The sequence below is a fragment of the Ambystoma mexicanum genome, chromosome 9, assembly GCF_040938575.1.
Source record: "Ambystoma mexicanum isolate Mex_15411 chromosome 9, UKY_AmexF1_1, whole genome shotgun sequence".
Classification (NCBI taxonomy): Eukaryota; Metazoa; Chordata; class Amphibia; order Caudata; family Ambystomatidae; genus Ambystoma; species Ambystoma mexicanum.
Window position 1 is genome coordinate 98,483,942 of NC_090931.1, and position 24,808 is coordinate 98,508,749.

At 45.8% G+C, this 24,808-nt stretch overlaps 1 protein-coding gene across 1 annotated transcript in view; it reads right to left on the reverse strand.

Moving 5' to 3' along the window:
• The window catches only part of TMPRSS5 (transmembrane serine protease 5), a 212,337-nt gene that overhangs the window by 67,196 nt on the left and 120,333 nt on the right, over positions 1-24,808 (reverse strand). The window lies entirely within an intron of this gene.

The following is a 24,808-nucleotide window of genomic DNA, read 5'->3' on the forward strand; positions in this document are numbered from 1 at the left end:
TTTGCAATTGAAATGCTGAACTTAAAAAGATAGCATACTTATTAAAATATTCCAAAATTAAACCACATTCCCTTTACTAACACGCATAACGTACTTCACATATTATTAAAGTGACAGGGTTTACTTCACCACCGCAAAGTCGAAACCTTTATTGCTACTAACAGCACGTGCTAATAGCTTTATAGACCTCAACAGGGGTTACTATCAATTGGGATAATGACCCATTCCCAACGTATTGCCATCAGCTTCACTTCTTGTCAGAACCTGGGGCAGGCCATTATCCCACGATAATGACCCCTCCATCAGACCATAAGGCTTGAATAGCGCATACTTTTCAATTCACTTGCCACATTCCACCCAAAGAGGTCAGGTTCTTGGAACTGCAACTGCATGTCCAATTCCTTTTTTGGGCCACATGTCTGATTTTTATTTCTCTGGTGTGTCTAATTTATGTCACCAATTAAGTAATGGGCACCAATCCCAATTACAGTCCTGTGGACATTATCTTTTTAAAAAGAGACATTTGCTGCCATTTGAGGAATCCCACAGAAAGGTGCACCAATTAAATTGTTGTCCAAGTGAGATTGCTGTGCAACACACGCAAAGTGATAAGTAACCAATTTAGGAGTTTTTATTTTTAAAAAAGTAACTTTAGCTCTTAAAGTATAAATGAACTAATTCATACTTAAAGATCTTTTCGCTTCATTACAATTTCAAAAACACATAGGGCCTAATTTACACATACAATTTTATTTGTAAATCACGGCCATAGTATTCTACGACGCAGGCATATTTAAAAAAAAAAAATCCATAAATGTACTTCCTCTAAATTTTATTCAAAGTGCCGTATATGTTCAAATGTATAATGGCTGTAGGCCTGTGCTATTGGGTGTTTATAGCATAAGAGGACCTACCTACAGCGGTGGGTGTAGGCCTGTGCTATGAGGTGTTTATAGCATAAGAGGACCTACCTACAGCGGGGGGTGTAGGTCTGTGCTATAGACTGTTTATAGCATAAGAGGACCTACCTACAGCGGTGGGTGTAAGCCTGTGCTATTGACTGTTTATAGCATAAGAGGACCTACCTACAGTGGTGGGTGTAGGCCTGTGCTATAGACTGTTTATAGCATAAGAGGACCTACCTACAGCGGGGGGTGTAGGACTGTGCTGTTGCAACATTGCGAGTGGCATCTAACCTGTGGGTGTGTGGATGTGGTCACCCCAGACTTTGTTGAACATTTTAGGTGAAGTGTTTGCTGGGGGACTGCATACCGCAGAACCTGATCCAGGGGTGGGCACAAGTGCTCATATCAGATTCCTATTGCTCTAAACAGCGGATTGCACAATCAGATTAATGCGTGAGCGGAAGAGTTGCATCACTGCCACCACCACTGACCCTTGAAAGTAAACTTTGCTGAATGGGGTGCACCCCACATCTCCTTGAACAAAGCAAAGAGTCCCCCGCTTCCCACCAGGACAGCGTATTTTATCCAGCAGGGAGGGTAGGCGCATGCAAGACCTTTTCCTTCGCTTTCGTATCTCGCGCTCCCTGCAATATTCCGGCCTCTAAGCGCAGGACCGGGATTCGAACCTATATGGCTCGGCACGGTCTTATTACCAAGAACATTTTGGATAGTGATACATGTGAAGGCAACTACTCAGTGCTGAAGGCAATTGTCCTTTTAGAGGCCAGAGCATCAATTATTTTTCTGTGAAACATCTCTGTTGGAGGGAGAGCATTTGGTATAGCGACCAAGGCCTTCCCTTTTTAAGAGGTACATTAATAATTAGCAAATAAATAAATAAATCCACAGCTGGGAATTTTCTGCAGAAACATAGATCTCGAACAATCAGATACTGGAGTCTTTCTTCGGACCATTCCTAGCAGGGTACAGTTCCTTGGAAGGGGCAACAGCGGGGGCATAGCGTGGGAGCATTGTTTTGGAAGGATAGCTCAGGGGCAACGTGCTCGCCTTGGAAGCAAAACAACACGGAGCAACACAGGTTCGATCCTCGGGTCCGCGCTTAGAAACCTCCTGGGTATTAAGCGCGTTATAAATAACCTATCATATCATATATTACTCTAATATTGGGGAGGTTGGATTGTGAGAGTTCCCACCCATCAAGCAATGGGGTCTAGCCAACTAGAAAGCAATGTGTATATACTTTTACATTGAACCATAATGCTCTACTAGGAAGGCTTGGCCTTCATAGTTTCCATTCATTTGCTCCACATTAGCAGGATGTATTCTGTCAGTATTACTCAAACGTGAATTTTTTTTGGGAAACTTGGTGGTTGGAGATTTCTACAACTTTCAAACTTGGGCGATTAAGACATTTCATTTTTCTGTTTCCAGTGCAAGCGTCCCTCTGTAGGGCCCTCGCCCGCTTTGAACCCTTAACATGTGCGGCCATTAATGTCTGTAAAGGTTTTATAGTTCCAGGAACCATGAACCACCTGAAAATTAAACTGGCTGGTGGTGCTAGAAATAGATTTTTTTTTACCCATTTGCAGCGCCTGCCCAAGCTAGAAATAGAAAAGTCAGAAGTGGGAGGAAAAGTGGTCTGTCGTGGTCACTAACTGTGAACTGGTAGTCTGCTCACCACTTCCATCACTCAGAGGCGGAGACTCAGTCCCACTGCAAGAGGCAACAGCTACAAAATCCTATTTCCAGCGCGGAGCACGCGCAGAGAAGTGGGTGGAAAAGTGGTCTGTCGTGTGACGGAGTACGGCCTACCGGACCAGCCCTGGAAAATGAAATTAAATATAACAGTGTCACAACCACACCTGGCAGAAGACAGAACTTGGCTGATTGAAGAAAGAACACAGTGAGGTAAGAAAAACGGTGGGCTGAGAAACTTCTGGGATATGGTCTAGTCTGATTTTGCTGTGTGTGCACAGAGCTATGCAGCAGGTTCTCAAACCCCCCCCCCCCCCCGTGCTCCCACCGTTCCCTTGAACACCAGAGATGGCGGGGAGGCTTCCCAGGTCCAACACCAGCAACATATCTCACGAGGAAGACGAAGGGCACCGCTTACGAAGCTCACGCCTGAGACAAGACGGCGAGAAACTGCATGTGCATTTGCCATCCGACACTCTTGATGGAACTGTTATAAATAATCCCCGGGTACAACATAAGCAGAGGGACAGGACGCCGCAGGCTACCACGGAGCGAGGAATGAGGCCGGGGCTGGAGGCTCGGACCGCGCGCGACCCATGAGAAATCCAAGTGGAGGAGCTTGGAGGCAGCACAGGGGTCTCCACGCGACATGCCGGTGGAGTGGCGCGGAGACTCGGGGCTTAGCCGTGAGCGTGCTCAGATGCGTGATGGTCGCGTGATGGTGAGCCGCACGCCACCACAAGCTGGAGGAGGGGCTATCCAGCCTGACGGGCAGGCAGCAACTGCGGTGACAATAGCAGCACAGAGTCATGCCTGCCCTGAAGGTCTGTGTCAACAAGAAGCACGTTCTGCAGCCACAACACAGCTAGACGGAGCTGCCACAGCTGCACCAACTACAATAGAATTCACAACGCCGTCACAAAATTAAAAAGAACGGTCAAGACAAAGCACTGAATATGCTGAACAAAACAAAAAATTATTTAAAAAAAAAAAAATGAAACGCACAATGCAAGCCATCTGTTTGGACAATTGAAAGACACTGCCGAAAAGTTGCCCCGGCCTCGAAATGCAAACGTATAGGAAGTGACAGTGGAAGCAACACAGGTTCCACCAAGCCGACCACAATGCGTATTTTGACTGAGGTTTTTCAGTCACAGATGTCCTCGAAGAACAAGGACTTTAAAGAGCTCTCTGATGCCGAAATGTTGGCAGCCGTGAAAGAAAACTTTCCTTGTGCTAAACAACGAAGGTTAGATGTTTCACCAGGAAACTGTCAAGCTCCCCTGGAAATTGTAATTGAAAAGCCATTCGCTTAGACAGAGATTAGGGAGGAGGGTTGTAATACAACGTCGCTGGAAGACTCAGCCAGTGCAGGACCACTGACAGAGCCAACAATCATGCTGGTAATGATCAACCAACATCTCCCACAGAAAACAACGATTACCGCGAAGGAAGTGGACAAAGATGATGCAGAGAAGGGTAACCAAAGTGGAACCTCAGACAAAACAAAAAGGAGCAAACACCAGTGAAAATCACAAGGCAAGTAGAAATATCGGAAGGGCAGCTCGCATCAACATCGGATGAAGGCAGGCAAGCGTTGCAGCAGGTAATGTCATCAGCTCAAGTATACAAAGACCCCAAAATGGGCACAAATAACTAGAAGGCCAGCCTCAGTGAAGAGTCTCCACAGGTGGATCTGTCTGGCAGATTTTCATTGCCGGAACAACATACACGACCGCGGGACAGTGACAACTTTGCAATAATTCCAACACGTGATCTGGGGCTCTGTGTGGAGCATCAGAGCCATTGGAGAAGCTTGTTGGATGCCTTCTGCAATGCGACGACTCACAAAGCCCACTTCAAATGCGATAGGCATTCAACCCCGAGAAAAATAGCCTCCGCTCATATAGCGCCAGTAGCCACCGAGACGCCCTCCAAGAAACCAGACATGGTAACCATCATGTCCACCATCATGTCCGCGATCACAATAGCCCTCGCCCCGTTCTGTAAATTATATGAGTCAATCAATGACACAATGAAGGATCATTCATCCATTCGAGCCATGATCCTATCCAAATTGGTCTACTTAGAGGGCTACATCTCAGCTCGAGAAGAAAGAGATACTCAGGCCAACACAACAGAACAACTTGTGACCCAGCTGATGGCAAAAATAACATTGATTACTGAGAGCCAAGCGTTATCACATACAGCTGAGAAGACAACTAACTTTATCAAAGACAAAAAGTTCACAAACGGCATTCACCGTCGATGTAACATCAGATACCAAAACGAAGCATGAAAAGGGGAAGAAGAGCACAGAAAGTTCCATTGAAATTGAGAAAACTGCCGTCATGGATCCCCCAACAAAAAAAGCCACAATATTGATGGTAGTAGAAATAAACGGCACCGAGTGTGACAAACGCATCTGAAGAGCCAGAACTTGCAGATTCGATTTTTGACAAATCAAAGCCAAGAGTGGTGGTGACTTTTGGAAATGCTAGATCGCCACCACACGATGCAACTGCTCAGCTAAAAAACACCACAAGAAAAAACATCACGACACCAGCCTCAATAATAACTCAAAAAAATGGTTCTATACATAGTTCAACAAACTTGGACCTTGAGAACTTTACAGCAAATAATCACAGCACCGGATGACAACAAAAGGCCAGTCTCCCCAAAGTCAGTTGAAGACTTTCTCAGAAATGACCCATTGATGAACATACGTGTGCACTCAACTGGTGAAATAACTACATCCTCCACTTTACTGGATGCCAGACATACAGATGAAGATCCATCGCCAGAAGTAGCATCTCAAGGCACGGGAACCACAAGTAAGACGAAATGCGTCAATCAACCCAAATTGAGACCAAAAGAGCCAAAGGACATCACTGAAAGAAAGTTTCAAACACTGGAGGAGAGATGCAAAAGATTAACACAAACAACAAACTGGAATTCTCAAAACAGGGAACAGGAACTAAATAAAACCTCACACCGAGACGCATAATTAAAAAGTAAAAAGATAAGCAAAGAAAACCTCATCAGAATAAACGGAGGCAAACAATCATAGAAAACAATATTTGACAAATACAGGTCGATCTCCCAAAGAATTTAGGTCGAAAGAAACATTCAAAACTCACAATAGATCGAGAACAGAGATCTATAACTCAAGAAGCTTAAGAGCACAAGAAGATAAATGGATCTTCAAAATGGAGCAGAGATCAAGCAATAGAAACGACCTACCCCTGAATAGAAGATCAGTGATGGCGATCTTACATCAAATTCCGAAGCTCTGCGCAATAAAATCAGAATATCTGATAATCGTTGAACTTCCATGATCATCATAGAGCACTAACACGTCTGTACATTGGCTCATCGACAGTACACAAACTCTTATGCAATGAAATATCTGAAATTTATAGCATGGGATACAACCTGTACAAAACAGCACTGCATGACGATAAGTCGCACAGAGCAAGGAAAACCAGCCAAGAGACAGCCAAAAATAAACATAGTACACAGGAGCATAGTGACAATATGATATGGCATTTATAACGCGCCTATACACAAGTGTTTCGAGGTGCAACGAGGCAGAGGGGGAACAGAGGACAGATGGACAATGATCATACTAGGCCAGGTGTCATTCAGATCGCGCAAGTGCATGGGAATGGGGGAAAGGGAAAAAGTGCAAAGGGGGAAGGGAGAGGGGAAAGTGCAGTACATGGTATAGTAGAATAAATAGGATAATATAATAGAAGGCCAGATGGTGGCAAGTACAGGTAGGAGCAGACATAAATGCTGGTAGGGGGACTGTAGGGCTACAGAGCAACAGTCCCCAGGTGCGGCGGTTGCCAGGATGGCAGTGCAGGTGTGCAAATTGCGGGGTCTGGGCCCGAGATCAGAAAGGGTGGCCAAGTAACCGGTGCAATTTATACCAGGAATTTAGCAGGGGAGGGGGGGGGGAGAAGGCAGAAGCAAAGAGGAAGGTTTTGAGGTGCTTCCGGAACCGGAGATGGTTTTCCTCAAGTTTCAGGGAGGCAGGAAGGCTGTTCCAGAGGGAGACGATGAGAGAGATCTACCACCAACTCATTGCTTGGAGAAGTGACTGAACCTGAGGGAGTTGGAGGCGGATGAGCGAAGAGCTCGGGAAGGAAGATATTTTGGAAGAGAGAGTTGAAGGTATTGTGGCCCCAGACCCCAGAAGGCCTTGTGGACAATGTAGAGGGTTTTGAACTTAATCCTCACAGCCACTCGGAGCCAGTGCAGTGATTTCAGTCCTGAGAGATAAGATCCCTGGGCTTGAGGCCAACAACAAATCTCGCAGTCCTGTTCTGGATAAGTTGCAAAGGGCGGAGAGTAGAGGCAGGCAGATTTAGATAGAGGCTGTTACAATAGTCCAGTCTAGAGAGAACCAGGGCTCTGGAGACGGTGAGCTTCTGGGGAAAGGAGAGGAAAGGGAGAATACCTCTGAGGAGGTGTAGCTGGTAGTGTGACTTCTTAGAGATGTCAGATGTGAGGAGAGAAGGAGCATGTGGAGTCGAAGATGACCCCAAGGTTTTTTGCCTTGCAGGTGGGAACAGGAAGAGGGCCAAGAGAGGCTTGCCAGAGAGCTGCAGGGAAGGAAGGAGTGGGTGTGCCCATGAGTGAAATCTCAGTCTTACTGGCATTAAGGCAGAGGTCATTGGCGGTACACCACTCCTGGATAGCCAACTGTCAGAGATGAGGGAAGGCGAGGAGGAGGCTAAGGGTAGCCTGAAAATGAGCTGGGTATCATCCGCATCGCACTAACAATTGGGGCAGAGAGCGGCGATGCGGTGGGCTAGGAGTGCCAGGTATTGGTTGAACATCCAGGGGGAGATGTTAGATCCCTGGGGGACACCACAGTGGAGAAAAAGATATCAGAGAGGAAGGACCCAAGTTGGACCTGGAAGGGTTGGTTGGAGAGGAAAGAGGTCAGCCACGCCAGAGGACCAGTGATACCCAGGTTATCACAGAGACAGTTGAGCAGGATCGCATGGTTGACAGTATCAAAGGCAGAAGAGAGATCAAGCAGGATGAGGACACAGGGGGTGTTGGTGTCAAGGTTAGAGAGCAGGTCTTCACGGATGTCCAGGAGAGCAGTTTCCATGCTTCTGGCAGCACTGAAGCCAGACTGATTGTCGTGAAGACAACCAACAGATTCAGTGTGGAGATTAAGCCGGGAGATGGCCAGTTTCTCCAGGAGCTTGCCCAGGAAGGGAGTGATGGAGATAGGGCGATGGGTATCCGGGCAGGAGGGGTCGGCAGAGGGTTTCTTAAGGAGGGGTGCACAAGGGAGTGCTTCAAGGGGGATGGGAAGACTCCAGTGGTGAAGGAGTGATTGCAGAAATCCGCCAGGGCAGGAGCCAGGGATTCTATGTGGTCCTTGATAGTTTGAGGAACAGGGGTGAACCTGTTTCGACAAGACTTTCACAGATCGGACTTTCCTAGAAACCTTGTCAGCAGAGAAAAGGGGAAAGGCAGAGAAGGAGGGAGGGGGTGGCTGCAGAGGGGCCAGAGGAAGAGCAGGGGATGGAGGGAGGAAGGCAATAGGAGGAGAGTGAGGACAGGCTGTCCTGAGTTTTTGAAATGATGTGAGAAGCCAGTGCCATGCAGATGGCCTAGGAAGGTACAGGAGAGGTAGAGACTGCGGCAGGATTGGCGAGTTCCTTGCAGATTTTAAAGAGTTCAGCTGAGTTGTTAGATGCAGCAGAGATGCGTACTTGGATATGAGCTCTCTTCTTGGTGAGGACGGAGAGCCGGTATTGCCTTTGCAGCAGGCGGCAGGCCAGTTTGTCAGAGGATGAATATGAAGCACGCCATTTCCTCTCAACCACCCTGCACTTGCGTTTTAGGGTGACAAGATCTGAGTCATACCAGGAGTTACATTTGGCTTTGGGCTTCAGACGGATTCTCATGACAGGGGCAAGGATATCAAGAGTATCAGATATAGAGGAGTGGAGCATGGAGAGGGCTGTGTCAGGGTGGGAGTCAGCCAAAGGAGGAGGTGGGGGAGAGACGGTGGCGGCGAAAGCTTCAACTGACACACTTTATGGGTCGGACGACCGAGAAGGTGGGTGGCAGTGATGGAAGTGGCTTGGCCTGGGGGATAGGGAGGGTGAGGTGGGAGGATAGGAGAAAGTGATCACTCCAGGAGAGCGGAGTGGAGAGAGGGACAGAGGGTAAGGTCAGAGGAGAGAAGAACATCGAGAGTGCATCCTGCAGAATGAGTTGGGCCATAGGGGAGAATAGTGAGAGAGAGTCGCAGAGGTTGCGAAAGAGTCCAGAGGGGGTACAGGAGAATCCAAGTGGATGTTGAAGTCTCCAAGGAGGAGGAGTTGAGAGGTTGAGGAGAGGTCAGCTCACTCAGAGAGGAAGGAAGAAATCTGCCCAGGTGGCCAATAGATAGTAGCCACAGTAAGGGGGGGAAAGAGGGAGAGAGATATATATATATCCACTCAGGGAAGATAAGGGCTACACCCCCACCAGACCTGTTGGGCCTGGGTGCAGAGAGGATCTTGTACCCGCCAGGCAGGAGTGTGTCAAAGTTGGTGCCAGAGCTGTCCGTGAATCATGTCTAAGTGAGACCGAGGACATCAAAGTCCAGTTCTTCAAGAATACGGCAGATCTCAGAGGACTGTTTGACAGCTGAGCGAGGGTTAAGAGTGGCAATATTGAGAAGGTTGCCATCCTTGAAGGACTTCCGGGGAGCAGTACAGATCATAGGTTCACCCTGAGGAGGTGTAGAAGGAGCCTGGTAGATATGAAGTGGACAACCTCCTCAATCCCAATGCACAAAGCTATGTACAAAGAACCAAACACTAAAGCAAAGGAGGACAGACGTAGAGCGACCGATGGAAATGAAGAAAAAAGAAAAAAAAAACAACACACACAAGAAAGAGCAGCAAAAAATCCCTATACAAGCAGACGACTAACGATTTATCTAAAAACGACCTAGTGCACAGGGAAAACAGCCTGAGAAGCACAAAGGAAAAGGCGTGCACCACCACTAGAACCATTACCCAAGTTGTACAGAGCAACCAGACCCAGTTGGAAACAAAAAACAAACCTGAAAACAAACAAGGTACCTGGTCATGGCTACCAAAAGCACTATCCTCACACATGAATAAATAGCAATTCGTGAACGAAGATCACAAGCAGTCAATGAAACATCAAGATGAAGTCCAGCAGCCTAAAGTGAAATTGTGCTCTTGGAAACAAGAGGCCACCTTTATAACTGTCATGGGCCCCCCCCCCCTTCCAGTGCCAAGGCCTTTTTTGGTGATTTTGGTATTTTTCCATTCAATGCCTTCTAATGTTTTCTGTTTCATTAACCCCTTAAGTGCCAAGGACGAGATATCTCGTCCTTGGCAACAGGGAGGTGATCCCAAGGACAAGATACCTCGCCCTTGGCACTTAAGGGGTTAACTGTTCCAGGAGATGTCAACTTGGGAGCATATGACATCATTTGTATGCAGGAGACATGGCTAGCACACACCACCCCCATCTTTAGAGGGATATGAAATTGCGATTGCACCGGCAGCCAAAGGTCACCTTGGTCGCCCCTCCTCAGGACTCCTGACTGCGTGTCGAAATGGTTGTGGGCTATCTATGGAAAAAATCCTGATCGCAAAGTTATCGGTACTGGCAGTCACAGCAACCTGGGATCAAAAGAACAATGAAAATTATTTTGTAAATCGAAACACAGTAGTGATTGTTAACACCTACTGGAATCCAACAGTCACCAACATGGAAAAATGAATCATTATGTTAGAGCATGTGATTGACTAGACAATGGCAACGCTCAAGATGCCCTTTTTACTTATTTGCGGTGACCTAAATGCATCGTGTCAAATAGACAAGTCCAAGCAAGCCAAAGCTAAGACATCACTGGCAGAACGCTGAGGGAAAGCCTGGCTCGACATGACACACTCAAGAGAATGCCATAATCTAGATGCCACCTTCAGGCAAATAAATAGACCACCAACATGGGAACACGCTGATTCCTGTGCCTCAGTAGACTACATCTTTGTCACAAAACCCTTGTTGCAACCAACGACTTCTTTCGAAGTATTGCGGACAACTGCCCTCGACCATAATCTGCTGGAACTGTGCTGGAAGCTCCCTTGCAAGAAAAATGAAAGGATGAACATGCAAATCGAGACCAACTCGCAAGGCTCACAAATTAAATTAAGAACAAATGCAATTAAAGAACTGACCGCAAAATATAAGGCCACTAGGCAACAGGAGGAAGAAAAATTAGTTGATTACCAACCCCTGTTGAGGTCATACAAACAACAATTGGCAAGCAGAAAGTGCACTCATACTCCAAAAAACCACGTCTATAATAGAGAGCTTGTAGAAAAGAGACGGAACTTTAGCAGAGACAAGAGAATGGCAAAGAACTTGAACGCCAAAAGCCAGCATTAAAATTAAGGAAATCACAAGAGCTTACAAGGCATGGGTTAGATTTAATCGAGCGAAGCTCTATCAGCAGGACGCAGAATCCATTGCCAAAACATTAAGCACACAACGCAAGAGATTTTTGGATCTTGCTGAGATCCATCGACTCGCCAATGGAGGACACCATACCTAATAACATCGGGCAGCAGACTTGGGAAACACACTTCAACTCAGTGTTCAAATCCGCCGGGGATAAGCGCAAAGAAGATGTGCTGTATGACAGCCCGGAGTGGATTAACCTCGAAAACAGAGGACATAGAGGATGTAATTAAGAAGTTCAAAAACTCCAGGGCCCCGGGACCTGATGGTATGACTAACTTTGAGCTAAAAACCCACCCTGCAGAATGGGCTGCCCTACTAAGCATAATTTTCCATCGTTGTGCAAACACTAGGTCTCTTCCACCATTCTGGACCACCGCGATTGTGATTCCGATCTACAAAAAAGGGAACAGAAATAACCCTCACAATTTTCACCCGATAGCGTTGCTCGATGCTATCAGGAAAAGTGTTTGGGTCCTTCCTGATGAAAAAAAATCCAAAACTGGGCAGCATCTGCAAAGTGCAACGACCATCTGCAAGCCGGATTAAAAATAAATGCTGGGACTACCGGTAATATTCTCTTGCTCAGCATTCTCAAGAGTAAGGCTCTACAATATGGACACCGCCTCTTCGTTGTATTCATCGACTTCACACAGGCGCTCGATCGAGTTGAAAGACATCGCCTCTGTCAGAAACTCTTAAGACTGGAATTGCCCAAAGGAAACACTGGCACAACTACACGCCTTATTCTCCAAAACTACAATGAGAGTACGACTAAACCGACAAGGAGACTTATCGGCTGAGATCCTGACCACACGTGGGGTAAAGCAGCAGTGCCCGTTAGAATCATCCCTATTCCTGGCTTACATAGGTGATTTTCAGAACACAGAGGTGAGGGTATGTGCCTTTACACCAAAAATTGGAGATGCTACGATTTTGCGGCTCCTGTACGCTGATGACCTCACACTATTTGACCAAACGCCCATCGGCAATTGAACAATCTACTTTTGTATACAAGAAAAAACCAGCTAGAGCTCAACAAAGACAAAACAAAAGTAACGATCTTGCAAAAATCCATCAGAAAATCAGACAACAATAAATGGTTCTTGGCAGACACCCAAGTAGAGACAGTCCGAACCTTCAAATATCTGGGAGTCACTCTGGACAGCTCCAAATGCGAAAATGCCTTGCAAGTTACTTTACAAAGAAAAATCCAAAAGTTGGCAGCTCAGGCAAAAGTGATCGATAGAAAATTCGGTCGATACTCACTAATTCCAACAATACATTTCTACAAAATGAAGGTGGTCCCTTCTGTGATGTACAGGGCCGAGGCAATGCCAACAATTCCGAGCGAGCTCTGGCCGAAATTAGAAGCTGCCTTTTGGAGATCTGTTTTAGGGCTTCCTAACTCCACATCCGGAGTAGCTATCAGACGGGAACTGAGCCTTCTATCACTTCAGTGCACTGTCAGCTGCAATTCCATAATGCTGTATAGGAAATGCAGAATGACAGACAGCAACCCAGTCTACAAAATGATTAATAAAGAAATGCAAGATGACAGATGTGAACTGTTAAACTGGAAAAAGCTAAATGAATTGTTACTGGATGCAATTGTCACCCAAGAAGACAAGCTCATCCAGAACCTGTGTAGGGTGCTATGAAAAATTAAAGAACCGGACTGGGCAAAGACTACAGAAGCGGCAGCAAAAAATAAACTGACCGCACACTTACCGCATAACACAAAAAAGCTAAATGAACTGCAAAACTACATAAAGAAATTTCCCAAGAGGGTGGCGCAAAATCTAATTCTTAGAGCGAGGCTAAATCTCCTAGAAACAAATGAAATTCTTCACATTAGAGATCGCTCATAGACAGCCATTTGCCGCTTTTGCCAAGAGACATCGACCCACCATAAAGAAACCATTAGACATCTGTTGCTTGCATGTTCAGCAACCCGTGTTCAATATATGGGGTGTGTGGGACCCTCTTTTTTGGTATGGGGGCCTGAGTCATGTTTTTTGGTATGGGGGCCTGAGTCATGAGGGTATCAGACCATACATGAAACAAAGAGACCTAGGCTACCCTTCCTGTTTGGCACTGGCCGATAGTCTTTCACAACACACATTAACAGATCATATAAATAGGTCTGTATGAGAGTTCAAGATCACCAATACTGCATTTGCTTATATACCATTTTTATTTTCAAAATGTTTCTTAAAAATCTACTCAGGCCGTGATGCACGTGTAGCCAAATGTGACCACTTCAATGATGCATATGGTTAATAATGTTATCATATTATACATTCATATCATAACAATTTGTAATCAAAACTTTGCGAAATGAAGACTCAATAATGATGGTGACTAAGAGTCTGATTCTCTTGACATAACATTTTATACTTGAGTCTTAACACAGTGAGAACTAAGTGATGATGGTGAGAGCTAGGCGTGCATTCCTGTATCAGGAAGATGGCCAGAACATGCTAACACTAATACAATCTAAAAACACAGCGAGAACCTGGGCCATCATAAATGGCGCATATCAAGGGCCACAAGGAGTCACTCAAGCAAATAGTGTAACTGAAAGCAATTGGATTTCCCACTTTTCCACTCTTTATGCTCTCCCGGCAAATAACGTGAGCCTTGAAACCTTCAATCTTCCCACAAGATTTAATCTAGAATTTGATCATCTTGACATACAATTATGCATTAAAACAATTAGCCGTTCGAGAGCATGTGGCCCGGACAGTCTTTCTAATTATGTGCTAAAACAGAATCCCATTTCATGGGCCCGAATCCTTTTCAACATTTCCTCCTTAGTGAACAAATCACAAACCATACCCCAATCTTGGAGACACTCCATTACAGTACCAATTTACAAAAAGGGAGACCGACAAGCCCCTAGTAGCTATCGACCGATAGCCCTGTTCGATGCCCCGGGCAAAATCTTCTCGCGCATCCTATTGAACGAACTTAATCGGTGGGCTACCAATAAGCATTCGTTAGATCCTCTCCAAGCGGGGTTTGTAACTGAGTTGGCACCATCTTTAACATCATGATTCTCAACTTAATTCAATCAAAATATGCAAATTGTGGCCAATCGCTCTATCTTGCATTCATAGACTTTAGAGTAGCAATTGAGTCTATTGAAAGCTTATTACTCTATCAGAAGCTCAGTAACTATAACTGTCCCCCTTCACTATTAGCTTTGATTATGCTCTTGCATACTAACACATTAATGCAAGTGAGGTTAACATTGGATGGGTTATTGTCATCTTACATTCAAACACAAAGAGGACTAAAACGGGGATGCATCTTGGTGTCAACCTTATTCAATTTGTTCATTCTAGATATCAGACACATTTTTCAATACACCATCTGTGATGCCCCAAGATTAGGTTCTCATCCAATCAACTACCTCGTATACGCAGACAATCTAATTCTACTCTCAAAAACTCCTATTGGCTTGCAAAACATGTTGACTACTTTGGATGCCTATGCATAAAAAAAAAAAACATGGTTATAAATACTTCCAAAACACACATTTTAGTGTGCAAAACCAAAGCTAAGTCTCGCGTTAAATCATTCCAATGGCACCTGGGGAGGGAAAAAACTTGAAACGGTAATAATGTACAAATATCTAGGAGTGTCCATCACAAATTCACCGAGTAATAATGCCGGTGAAGTAGAAATCCAATTGAAGTTGCAATCATTAACGGATCAGGCTACACTATTAACGCATAAATTAGAAACATTTTCTTACATACACATTGCACTTTTCTACAAACAGAAAGTGATCCCTATACTCGCATATGGTGCAGAAACAACATTACCCAGACAACGTGAATTTTGGGATGTCATTGAATCCAAATTCTGGAAAAAAATCCTGCTACTTCCTATGTGTACATCACGAGCGATGATTCGTTTTGAATTATGCCCACCATCTCTACACTCTCAAGTTCAAGATGCGCTCCACTAAGGAAATGTTTACTAAATCTCTCGTCAGTAAATGTAGTAGGAATACTGGCACGTCATTGAACAACATCGAACGACTTTTTTTCAGTAAATGGCTTCAAAACACCTTAAATATCCTTGCAGATGCTAACATCCCATTAGAAACGCTCCTATGTAATCCCGGAAGAGCGAAAACAAAGTTATTTCAAATGGATTGGAATATTATTATTATTGATGAATGCTCCCTTGCAAAAGACTTTGATATTAATCTATTTGGCCACAAAAAATTAGGGACTATGGCAGATTATCTGCAGAAATGGCCGTCTCCGCAAATGCGAAGTGAATATTTACGCTTTAGATTCAACCTCTGGCATACAGGGGAAATTCTAGCAAAAAGGAGACTCATTCCAGAAGATCGGAGCTTCTGCAAGTGGTGTAATATGCAATCCTAGAAAGAAACACTAAAACATTGTTTGATAGAATGTCCTGATTTAGCGGTTTTGCGAAAAAAACATTTTGCTAGGGTGACCTTCTCTCTTCTTCCTATGGACCATACGCAAGCATGGCAATGGTTATTTACTAATACTAAATTACCAGTACGAATTGCAATTGTTCAATTTCTTAATGCATTATTTAAAACCGAAGGTAAATAAGTAATTAACTTTTTCAAACATGTTTCTTTGTTTTTCCTTCAGGATCTGTAATTTTCCTTTGTACATGTTTTCTATTATATATATATATATATATATATATATATATATATATATATATATGGGATACATTACTCACCGTAATCGTATTTCTGATGCTTGTATCTGCTTAGATTCACATGCTGTGCATAGGCCGACATCTAGTGGAAGCTGCGGAGTATTACAGTTTGTTTTTCGAAAATCGAAAAAGGGCGTCGACACAGGGCGTGCCAGTAATACTATCCCTAGTGTGACGTCCACTGTACCCATGATCCCTCACGCGTCTAGGATCCCCAGATTGTGTTTTTCCTGACATGAGGTAGCATGAGGAGTAGCGTGAGTACAGAAGTCCAAGCAGATAGACAGAAAGGTAAGACTACAAGCAACCATGCGCCTTCTCTCGGAGGGGAGGAAGGGTGGGTCGCATGTGAATCTAAGCAGATACAAGCATCAGAAATACGATTACGGTGAGTAATGTATCCCTTCTGAGGCTTGTGGAATCTGCTTAGATCACATGCTGTGCATAGATTAGCGAGCAGTACCAGAAGAAGGAGGTGGGATGTGAGAAGGGTCATGAGCAAACAGGTGTCTTAGAACCGCTTGTCCCACTTGTGTATCTGTCTTGGAATGAGTGTCAATGCAGTAATGCTGAGTAAAAGTGTGAATAGAGCTCCAAGTAGCTGCTTTGCAAATGGTGTCGAGGGGAACATTTGCAATGAAAGCCAGAGTGGCCCCAATGCCTCTAGTAGAGTGGGCCCTTGGCGTAAAAGGCAGAGTCTTTTCAGAAAGAGAGTAACACAACTGTATACAGTTGATAATCCACTTAGAGATAGCGCCCTTAGAGACGCGATCCCCCTCTCTGCCTGTAGCTACGGAGACAAACAGTTGATCTGTTTTCCTTAGCGGTCTGGTTTTATTTACCTAGTATAAGACCGCCCTACGCACATCTAGGGTGTGTAGTTTCACCTCAGCCGAGCTTTGTGGGTTTTGGAAGAAAGCCGGCAGCTCGATGGACTGGTTTACATGGAACTTGGATATGAATTTTGGTGAGAACCTAGGGTGTGTGCGTAAAACCAGTTTGTCCTTGTGGATAGTAAAGAAAGGATCTTGCACTGACAGAGCCTGAATTTCACTGACCCTTCTTATGGAGGTAATGGCTACTAAGAAGGCCGTTTTATAAGTCAGGTGTTTGAGACTACTTTTATGCATGGGTTCGAAGGGGGGGCCCATGAGCTTAGCTAGCACCACGTTGAGGTCCCATCCTGGCGGTGGGTTCGAAATAGGAGGGTGAAGTCTCTTTACTCCTTCCATGAAGGCTTTAACCACTGGTACTTTCCACCACGAGACCCTGTTATGGGATGTGGTGTAAGCCGAGAGGGCTGCCAGGTGTACTTTCAGAGAGTTAAAAACCAACCCTGCATCCAGCAGGTGGAGCATGTATGTTACAACGTTGGAAGGAGTGCAATCAACCGGGTTGATTTGTTTATTCTGGCACCAGATAACGAATCTTTTCCACTTGTCAAAGTAACAGTGTCTTGTATTTGGTTTCCTGGACTCTTTTAGAATGTCCATACACCTCTGTGGTAATTTGAGATGTCCAAACTCTATGACTTCAGGAGCCATGCTGCTAGGTTCATAGAGTTGGGTTCCTGATGCACTGTTTGACCTTGTTGCTGGGACAGAAGGTTGTACCAGGCTGGGAGTCTGATGGGCTCGCACACCGCCATCCTGCGTAGGTGTGGAAACCATGGTTGTCTCGCCCACATGGGAGCAACTAGGATGAGCGTCATTGATTCCTTGTTCATCTTGTACACCACCTTCCTGATGAGAGGAGTTGGTGGAAAAGCGTATGCAAACATCCCTGACCAGTTCATCCACAGGGCATTCCCCTGGGAGTCCGTTTGGGGGAACCTGGATGCAAATACTGGGCATTGTTTGTTTTCGCTTGTGGCGAATAGGTCTATAGTGGGGAAACCCCACTGAGAGAAGAGATCTTCTACTACGTCTCTGTGAAGGACCCATTCGTGTTCTTTTGGGAGGGAGTCTCTGCTTAGAGCATCCGCTAGGGAATTGAGCTCCCCTGGAACATGTTGCGATGACAGGAAGATGTTCCGTCTGAGTGCCCATATCCATATTTTCTGGGCAAGCTTGGACAGATTTGGCGAACGAGTCCCTCCTTGCTTGTTCAGATAGAACATGGCTGTCGTGCTGTCCGTCCTGATCTGCACCGACAAGTTCAGTAGATGGGGCTCGAACGCCTGCAGCGCTCGGAATACTGCCAGAAGCTCTAGCAGATTTATGTGGTTCTTGGCTACTGAGTGAGACCAGAGACCCTGAGCTGTGTGGTGGAGAAGGTGAGCTCCCCACCCAGTCAGGCATGCATCTGTAGTCACCACTGCCTGTACTTCGGGTTCGTAAAAGGTTTTCCCCTTTGCGAGATTCTCTCTTGTCCACCAGTGTAGGCTCTGTACGAGTGTTGGCGAAACGACCACTAGATCGTCCCACTGACCACTTGCCTGAGACCACTGTTTCGCCAACCATTCCTGCATGGGACGCATGCGCAGACGCGCGTGGGGGACCAGGTAAATGCATGACGCCATCATGCCCAGTAACCGCATAGCTTTGCGTACTGTTATCTGTTGACCTGACTGATAATGCGGAATTTGCAGAAGTATATTCCGAATTCTTTCTTCCGAAGGGAAGGTCAATTCTTTCTGAGTATCTAGGATAGCTCCTAGAAACTGTTTTGAGGTGCTTGGCACCAGACTTGACTTTTTCTCGTTGATAGAGAAGCCTAATTCGTGGAGGAGGTCGATAGTCCTCTGAATGTTTGATCTGCAGATTCCTGGGGTTTCCCCCGTTATGAGCCAGTCGTCCAGATAAGGGTACACTGGGATTGCCTCCCTGCGTAGGTGTGCAGCTGCCACCGCCAGTACCTTGGTGAATACCCTTGGTGCTGAAGCTATCCCGAAGGGCAGTACCTTGAATTGGTAGTGGCGACTGTCCACCTTGAAGCGCAAGTATTTTCTGTGCGCCGGGAGCATGGAAATATGAAAATAGGCATCTTTCATATCCAAAGTTGCCATGTAATCCCCCTTTTTTAGGAGTGGGATTACCTCTTGTAGCGTGGTCATACGGAATTTTTGGGGCTTGACATACTTGTTGGCAGGCCGTAAGTCCAATACTGGGCGCATTGTTAAATCTTTCTTTGGCACAAGGAAGTAAGTTGAATAGATACCCTTGTTTACCTGGTGTCCTGGGACGAGTTCTATCGCGTCCTTTAGGAGCAGATTGTAGATTTCCTCGAGGAGGATCTTTTGATGTTCTAAAGAGTGGACTTTTTGTCTTGGAGGGTGGTTTCGGGGACGTTGCAGTAGTTCTATACAGTACCCCTTGGATACCGTCGACAGCACCCATCTGTCGGATGTTATCCCTTCCCATGCCTGGGTGAAGTTGGATATACGTCCCCCTACTGGGGTTGCATGGGAAGGGACCCTGAAATGAGCGTCACTGCTTTGGTGGAGGCGTGCCGCCTCCTTTACTGGGGCTGCCTCTGCCTCTACCACGTCCTCTTCTACTAGCCCTACCATACCCTTGGGTAGACTGTTGTGAGTTGGTGTTCCACTGTGTACCCTGGGTGTGGGAATAGTTATTTCCTCTATTGGAATTTTGGCCGCGGGGGCGACGGAAATTGCCGTTCCCTCTTTGGTTAGGTGGTTTTGTAGTTAACTGGCCAAGGGATTTGAGGGTGTCGAATTCCTCCTTAGCGTTTTTTAGTGCGTCCTCGACTGCCTTTCCAAACAGGAGATCACTTTCCACTGGTTTGTCTAAGAGTGCAGCTTGTGTTTCTGCTCTGAATCCCGACTGCCTCAACCAAGCATGTCTTTTGATGACAGTCCCCTCTGCAATAATTCTCCCCGCATTGTCTGCGGCGTCTAAAGTTGCTTTTAAAATGCAGCCTGAGACGTTTCTTCCCTCTGCACAAATGCGAGATAGCTGGCTCTTAAGGGGTTCGGGAGCGGAATCTATTAGTGCTGCCACTTCTTCCCACTGATGGCAGTTGTAGCTGGCCAACAGTGTGGTGGAATTCGCGATTCTGGTTTGGTAGGCTGCCGTGGAAGCTACTTTTCTACCAAAACCATAGAGTTTCTTACTTTCCTTGTCGGGGGGAGCCTCCGAGGAAGATAATGGGGTTCCAGCTCTCTTGCGGGTGTTAGTTACGACTAGAGAGTCTGGCTTAAGTTGGCCTCTAATATATAGAGGGTCCGACTGGGCTGCTTTAAACAGCTTCTCTACTCTAGGGTTTACAGGTCTTGTCAGGTTTGGGTTGACAAGGGATGGTGCTATTCTGCGTTGAATAGATTTCAGGATGGGAATGGTCTGGGCTACTGTCTTCCTTTCCCCTATTAGTTCTTCCGCGAAGTCCCTCTCTTCTTGGACACCTTGTGTGTCTATGTGGAAGTGGTTAGCTGCCCGAGAGAGCAGTTCATTCAGTAGGGGCTGATTATCTATTGGGGAATCAGACACTGGGGCTTCCCTTTCGACTGGTGAGTCCATTCTGAAAATATCTGGGCTATTTTCTGGCTCATCCTCGTCTTCGTCCTCCCCGTAATAATCTGACACTGCGAGATCTTCTGGTGTCTCAAAATCCTGGCCCTCTATAAGGGAAGAGTCTCCTTGGCCTGTAGGGAAAAGGCAAGAATAGGGTTGGACCTCGAAGGGGTCTGAAGCCTCTAAAGGTGTCTCGACCCGGGGCCTTTTATTTGAAGGGATAGGGTCCCTTGAACCTGAGGGAGAAGATTCCTGAGGGTTTAAAGCTAGTAGTTGGTCAGGGTGTCTTTCGAAGAAATTTGCTAAGGAGGACATCCTTGACATTACTCTGTCAATGTCCTCGCATGACCAGAGTTTTGAGCTTGGGGTGACCTTGCTGGAACTCTCTATGGACTGTCCCTGAGAAGACTTGGACGGGGAAGTCAGTTCTATTGTTGTGGAGGATTGTAAGGTTTGTTTCCTTTGTTGCTTACCCCCTTCCCCGTGGGTGGAAGTGTGTTTACCATTTCCCTTATTTTTCGACGCTTGGCGTCGAGGATCGGAGGTGGAATCCCTGTGTTTCGAACTAGGCTTCGAAACTGGGCCCTCCTTACTCCCAAGTGATGTGCCCTTTCCCTGGGGTGCAGGCTGGGGATGGAAGTCGTGTTCGTCTCCGGACGAGTGATCTTCCGTGATGTTAATGGGCGAGGCACTATGTGCAAGTGTGGAGGCTTGCCTGACGTCGTGCGGCGACCTCGACCGGGACCGCCCAGAGGACGTCCTTTCGGACCGCTCCTTCTGTGCCTCTTTCCGAGGTTTCGACGACGTCGAATCTCGGGTGGCTTTTTTGTGTTTAGCGTGTGTATGTGTAACGCTCTTGTCGCCGGGGGACTTCCCCATAGTCGCCGGGACGGACGACCTTCCGAGGCCGGGGACGTGCGTTAGGCTGTCTTTCGACGCCTTGTTGCCCTCGCCGTCCGAAAGTCCGGCGTCGCTGCCGTCGCTGAAGGTACCCTCCGCCTCCATAGCTGCTAGCTTGGCGTGGTGGGCCCAACGCTTGGTGGAGCGGTCCTTAAGAGTTTTGGTCTTAAACCTGCTACAGGCCCTGCAACCCGCCTCGGGGTGGTCTCTGGGCAGGCAAAGGTTGCACGTAGCGTGCTTATCTACCCAAGGGTATTTCTTATTACACTTGGGGCAAAACTGAAAGGGCGTACCCTCCATACGCGCCTGTGGGCAGCGGGCAAGTGTGTGTAGGTAAGAAGGTGTCTATAACCGAGTGTGGAAGTGTACCACCCCCCACTCTCCCTACTTGTAGGGCCGAGGCCAGCGGCCCAGGCCCGAGCCGAGGCGGAAGCCTCAAGGCCCAATCCGTCGGGTTTCGACGTTGATCTCCTCCCCGGTTCGGCGTCGAGATGCTGATCGACGTAAGGGTGACAAAACGGGGCAAATTAGATTTAGTTTTAAGTGCAAATATGGCAAAGCCAGGGAACTCCGATGAAGTGCTTCCGACCAGAATGGCGGAAAAAAACAATCTGGGGATCCTAGAGGCGTGAGGGATCATGGGTACAGTGGACGTCACACTAGGGATAGTATTACTGGCACGCCCTGTGTCGACGCCCTTTTTCGATTTTCGAAAAACAAACTGTAATACTCCGCAGCTTCCACTAGATGTCGGCCTATGCACAGCATGTGATCTAAGCAGATTCCACAAGCCTCAGAAATATATATATATATATATATATATAGTGTCTAGCAATACTAATGTTGAATTAATTTTATCTTTGTAAAAATGTAAAAATCAGATATGTAATTAACAATGTATTTGTTTGAAAGGTTCAATATTTGGAACCAACCAAATAAAAAAAATTAAAAAAAATACTATTGTTCATAATGTGGATTGATTTCATTTGATATCATTTTCATGTAATTTCCAGGCGGTTTTGGGGATATAAAATACATCTACTTGTGACTCTGGGAACTGTAATGGCCAGTTAGACTAGGTTTCTGGATGATCTGAACAGGTTACATATGTGAGAGTTGGTGAAAAGGTGGAAAATTAAATTAGGGATATGCTGAATACATCTTCATAACTGTTGTGCATTTTATGGAAACAACAAAAATGTGACACGGCCATGATACATCGTACAGATTTGGCGGTCGGCTTATCTAATTCCCCATGATCAGCTAAAACCGAAAATATGTTTAGTATGGCAGTTGCTAGTACAATTATGAAGTTGTGATACATAACTCGTTTTTGGTAAAAAGTTGTAAGGAGAACAAAGGATGATGACAAATGGAAAAAGACAGATGTTGCTCCAAACACCTAAACCAATTCTGACTGGGGGCGGAGAGAGAGAGGGTAAGTGTTCAATCCTAGCGGCAGGGATTATTGCAGGGTACTTCCCCTAGATTGTAAACTGGTGATGTCATTTCTGCTATGTAAGGGGACTGTGCACTCAACAGACACAAAAACCGGGGAGAAAGAAAAAGGAGAAGGGCAGGAGTACGGAGAGAAGGCTGCTGAATCTTACCATCTTTGAGGGTGGAGTGACCAGACACCTGTCCTATCTTTCCAGAGTGTCCTGAGATGCAGCTGGCTTTCCTGAACCTTAAAGAACGGCTTTCTATGTAAGTAGCAATAGCTCCAGCCCTAAATTGCAGAAGCCCTTCATTCTTGTAGCATTGCATCCAATATTTCCCCACTGAAAATTCCCCATTGAAAACCGCAATTGCCAATGCATTTTAGTCACCTCCCCATTGAAGAATCCAGTGTTTCCATTTGCATTTTCTTTTCCATTGAAATCGAGCTTGACATCCCAAAAACTATTTTCCGTTTCTGTTCCTCTTTCCCTATTGTGTGGTGAAAACGGTTTTTCATTTGCATTCCCTTTTCATTGCCCATGTGCTGCATATTCTAAAAATTGATTTTCTCCTTGTGTGCTGATAAGTATTCCCTATAGGCTCTGCCTGTCTTTCTAAACATAAACAACACATTCCCTGTTTTCTATCTCTTTCCCCTAGCAGTTGTGAGAAAAGAAAAAAACATTCTTCCATTGGTGCTCGAAAAATGGATTTTCCCCTGCTTTGTTGGTTCCCCATATTGTTTCCGTGGGCACCACACCAAAACCGATTTCTCCCCTGTATTCTTACTCCCTGCCACTGCCTTCCATTCAAAGGAATCAAGTGCATTTGATGTTTGGGGTGGTTGAGGGTTGCAGGGGGGAGTGCTTAACGCTAGTGCCATCATTGTGTGGTAAATTGTTATTTTTCTGTTCTGCCATTAAAAAAAAAAAGGAAGTAACTGTGAAGGTATATCTTAACCTGGTTGTTTTGTAGAGATTATTGCAATTTGTGTTGCCACAACATAGGTGGCTGTTGTAATTGGTGGATTTTCCTTTGCCATAAATAATAAATGAATATACCTTATTGATACACACCGGCCTGGTTCCTAGTCCATTGTGACATGGGGTGTTTGTGGAGGTTGGGTGCGAGGGGAAGGAGTTCCCTGGCTTGCTTGTGCCGTGTAATAAACAGTGACAGGGTATCACACCCCACACAGCTCTCCGCAAACTAAACTCCTGGGTAAGAGCCATTTAAAAAAAATAGTATGGTAGGGTAGAGAACACAGAGAGACGCAGCATTTGTTGACAGTGGTGTGCACTATTTACAGAGATAAACAAAACGCGGTCTGCGCCCAGGGAGGAGCGATCTGCCAACGCTTCAAGAAGACTTGCAGCGAGCTGCCTGAAAAGCATTAATTTTAAAGCTTGAAAAAGAATTCCCGGGGTTTGCTATTAAAAAATAAATAAAAAACAAAAAACGAAAAAAATTTCTGAGATATTGTGTGCAATTACAGTGGTTTTTGTTTTATTCCAAATATTTATGCAAAATAAAATTATGGTCTTATTTTCATGGTTTTTAACATTTTTATACAGCGTGATTTAAAAAGGGACGTGCATTTGAGAGTGGCACGCAGGCAGGGGCATCTACAGAAGGCCGGTGTTTTGAAATTGGCAGAAAGCGTGGGTAGCCGGCTGAAGCTCAAGTAATTGGAGGATTTTTAAAAGATCTTATTTTTGACAGAGTCCCTTTGAGTTGTTCTCTTTCAAAGGTCAACCCCACCGGTAGGCCATGCTCCCTCTGCGGACAGGCCATGCCAATCAAACCTCCACCCACCAAACTTCAAACCACGGAATACAACACTTGCCTTCATAGAAGTTGCTAATTTATTTTCTCTGAAGCATGGACAGTAGGATTACCCCTCAATATTTGGCTATCCAGAAGTTTTGGACTACAACCACCATCACTCCCAGCCAGCAGAGGCGAGGGTCAGGGATCATAGGAGTCATAGTTCTGGCAAGCCAAAAGGTTGCAAACTGTGACCTCATACCCTTCATGACGGTAAAAGGCAAACCAGTCGCTTTTCACATCTGTGAATTATTTAACTAGTGTACAGGCCTGAGTACACAAACCAAAGTGTAGGAGGTTTTCATG